Genomic DNA, 3,960 nt, shown 5'->3' with positions numbered 1-3,960 from the left:
CCAGGGCTACAACTTTGGTATCCTTGCCTAGACAGGAAGTTCTTCATAGACCCAGGCCTTTCTCTGCTGATTTAGTGTATCTGGATAGGAGGAAGAATAGCAGAGTGGTGATGCATCCAAACCAAGCATCCCTAAGCTGCTTGGGTGTATTCTGGGTCACGGTCACACTCCCAGGTCCGATCCACTTCTGATAGCGTATCTGCCTCAGGCCATGAAGCTCCCCATCCCTGAGCCCAAATAAGTCAAGCGTGTGTCATTTCTACCTTGAGCACCTCCAGTTACTGATCTGTACTTGGGAGAGACTAGAGAGGAAGAGGGACAGATGGCAGTATCCCTACCCTCCACAAGTTCACAATCTAACCCAGGAGGGAAAATTCAAAAGCAAGAAAGCCAGAGCATGCCCAGGGTTGTGCCATGAGATTCAGTTTGTGTCACATGAAGAGACACTGAGCAAAAAGGGGGCTTCCTTTTTGAAAGAAAAGACAGAGGGAGAAAAGGGAAGTCAGAGCCAGAGCAATGGCAAGGCATAAATACCTAAAGGCCTGGTCCAAAGCCCTCGCAAAGATGAATCAGCAGCAAAATGCAACCTCAAACTCAGAGAAAAGATGAAAAACAGTAGTTCCCACTTCCCTCTTCCATTTGCTGGCCTTTTTCTTCTTTGTGGATGGAATAATTGTGGCCATGAAGTGGCACTTGAAGAAAAACTTTTAAATCTGTTTAAATGTCACAGTGAGTAATACTTTGCCCCCATCTCTCCCTAATTACATTTCTCTTTGATGATCTAAGATGAAAAAAAATGAACTCAAGTCTTCCTAGAATATCAAGGGCAAGAATACCAAAGAGTCAACCTAATCACACTCGGTTCTATTTTCTGAGGGGTCTTGCATTCATTTGAGACACCTGTCTGTGGTATTTTATCCCCGACACTCTGGCAGTGTTCAAGAGGTGGAAACCTCAGAGATGCAGCTAGCTCTGTGCCTTTAAGAATCAATGCCTTGGCGTAGCTGCTTCTGCTGCTGTTTACACAGGGTAACTCAGTTATGACAGGGCCTAGTGATCTGGCGGCTTCTGCCCCAGCATGCTGGGGGAGGGGTGGCATTTCACTGTACACCTACCAGAAAGCTGAGTGAGGGTCCTGCTACCCCCTATGAAGTGAGAGCCCAAATCTAAAACAAGCCCTCAACAGGGGAGCTAGAAGGGAGGGTGAGGACTCATCCCCTAAGGGACAAGTTGCTCTCTGGGCAGTTTTGGGTCCACAAGTGGAGAAACACAGGGAGGGGCCTTGGTGCTCTGAGCAGTGGAGCTGGCCTGGAGGGAGCTGACTCCACACTGTATGGAGTTTTTTGTAAGCATCTGAAATAATGGATACCCCCTTTCCTTTACAACCCCATGCCCCCCTCACTCCCGCCTAGGGACTGCTTTCATTTATGTATTGACTATTCTTATTAATAAAAATATGAATAATTAAACACCTGTGAATAATTTACTGGGACCTGGGAGTGGCTGGAGGGGGTGGCAGGAAGAAGTGGAGAGTGAACCTCTATTGCCCAGTCCCTTCCTGTCCCTCCTCCCTTTGGCTTACTCCCTTCACTTTCTATTGTCACCACTTCGTTCATGAGGTGGGGGGGGGGGGGCTATGATGGGGAAAGTAGACAAGAGAGAAAGACTCACGGATAGTTCTTTTAAACGTTTCTGTTATGGTAGAAAATGCATTCCTCCCAGCTGTGAGATCCTGGGAGACAAGCACCAGGGACACAGGATGATACTTGAGATATTCTGATCAAAGTTACTGACCTTTACTGATATGTGCTGGTGCCCTCTCAGCTAGGTGTGTGTGTGTGTGTGTGTGTGTGTGTGTGCGTGTGCGCGCGCGCGCGCGCGCTCGCGTGCATATACACACACAGAGAGAGAGAGAGAGAGAAAAGAATGTGGACACAAATAGGGTCAGTGCACATCCACACTTCGTCCACATAAGCACCTACAGTCAAAACAAGACATACACTCAGGCCTCCAATGCACACACACAAGCCCTCCTTGTAGTTACCAGGGACATAGCCATCTTACCAGAGTACTTCACAGGCATGCCAAACACATACCACACGAAACGGGTTCTAGGTGTGAGTTTCTGATCAATTCTATTAATTTGAGTGATTCTTACACCGTAATATAACTGGACAATATAAGGCCATGCAGTCGAATCAATTATACTTACACATGATTCCATCAAGCCAAGGCTGGTGAAGCTAAAATGAATGGAGAAAGTTCCGTGGTTCCCAGAACTGTTACTTGCTGTTTGTTTGGGGCCTCAAATCCTGGGGAAGTGGCTTTCCTGCAGGCTTGGGTTTTGGGTTGTGGACATCGGGGCCTGGGGCATCCTCTGGTGTTGCCTCCACCAGGAGAGCTCTCTTTGTGGTTTTGCCAAACCGTCTTGGCCTAGGTTTTTCAGGCATCTGGGGCCTTCTTAAAATAAAATTTCTAACAGGGTCTAATAACGTGATGTAATTTGGGGGCAAAAAAAGTGAAACCCTGAACCCTCCCCCCACCCCCCACGAAAAGTGGCCAACCGAGCCCCAGCCAGATTGGGCAGCCCTCTGGGGAGCGGGCGCGGTATTTTAATTTGTCCGGTTTCTGAAACTGACAAGAGGCCATCCTGGAAAAGCCAATGTAGATGCTAGGATGGAGGTAAATGCCATTAAAATGAAAATTGGATTCCCCACCACAAGTTCCCCATCAGCCTTCGCCGACTCCCGCGCCAGCCACTCCCTCTCCCATGAAGCGATTCTCCAACCCCGGCAGAGTCCAAGAGAGGCTACCGGACCCTGGGCTCTCGCCCACCAACACGCTTCCCCGCCTCGCACCTCTGGAGCCTGGGGCACAGCCAAAGCACCCCGCGGGGGCTGCACAGGTTGTGCGAGTCCGATCGCAGCCCAGGATCGAGATTCGGGGTCTTTATTTCTTGGATGGTAGATTTAAAAAGCAAGACAGAAAAATCAATTTGAACCAGGAAAGCAAAAACAAGTCGGTCTCTCGCGCTGGCTCTCCGGTCACCGCGCCCAGCGCCTTCCTCCCTCCCAGGCGGGCGCGGCGGCCGGGACGCCGGGCTCCTGATTTCCTACCGCGCTGGCCCTCCCTGCCGGCCACCGGCCGGCCCCGCCGCTGCCCTCCAGGGCGGGGTAGGCCGGCCGGTACGGAAACTCCTACCTCCCGCCTTCGCGGGCGGACTAGGGAGAGGGTCGCGCCCCGCAGCTCAACGCCCAGTTCCCCCTGACGCTGCCCGACCGCTCCCCAACCCAGTTGTCCCAGGTGGCTCGTGTGGCAGTGGCTGCCGGGAGGGAGGGCGAAGATTTGGGGCTGGGCTGATAGGTTGGGGATGCGAGGAAGGAAAAAGCAGAAAGAGAGAGAGAGAGAGAGAGAGAGCTCTTGTCTATAGATTTATCCACATAATATATATTTATGTCGCCTTTTTTTTCTCCCGACACTGATCAATGCGCACTCGGATCGCTGGGCGAACTCCCTCCAAGCCAGCTCGCGTTTTCGAGTCTAAACAAATAAATAAGTGGAGCCAGATGGGAGAGCTACGCGCCCCTTCCACCTCCGCCGCCGCCTGCGCCGCCGCCCCGCCCTCCGTTCCTGCCTGGGCTTTGCCCGCTCGGCGCCCAGATAGAGCGCGGCTCGGCGGAGAACGCCCCCCTCCAGCCGCACACGAAAAGGAAAATCACTATTTTTAAAATACAAAAAGTTGCACCTGCTGCTATTGCAAAAAAGAACCCCGAAAGGCAAAGAGAAGAGGCCGGCAGCCCGGTTCTTAACAGGCACCCGCTCCCTGCGGCCGCCGGGCCCCGGAATCTCAGCGCCTCCCAAAGAGCCATGCGCCTGGCGCTATTTATAGCCGGGGGCCGTCTCGGACCGTACCACCGCGGAGTAGCGGGGCCGCCAACGGGGGAGGCGCGGCGGACCGGC

The sequence above is a fragment of the Chrysochloris asiatica genome, unplaced genomic scaffold (genome assembly GCF_000296735.1).
Source record: "Chrysochloris asiatica unplaced genomic scaffold, ChrAsi1.0 scaffold00015, whole genome shotgun sequence".
NCBI classification, from domain to species: Eukaryota; Metazoa; Chordata; class Mammalia; order Afrosoricida; family Chrysochloridae; genus Chrysochloris; species Chrysochloris asiatica.
This window is presented reverse-complemented; position numbering follows the sequence as displayed.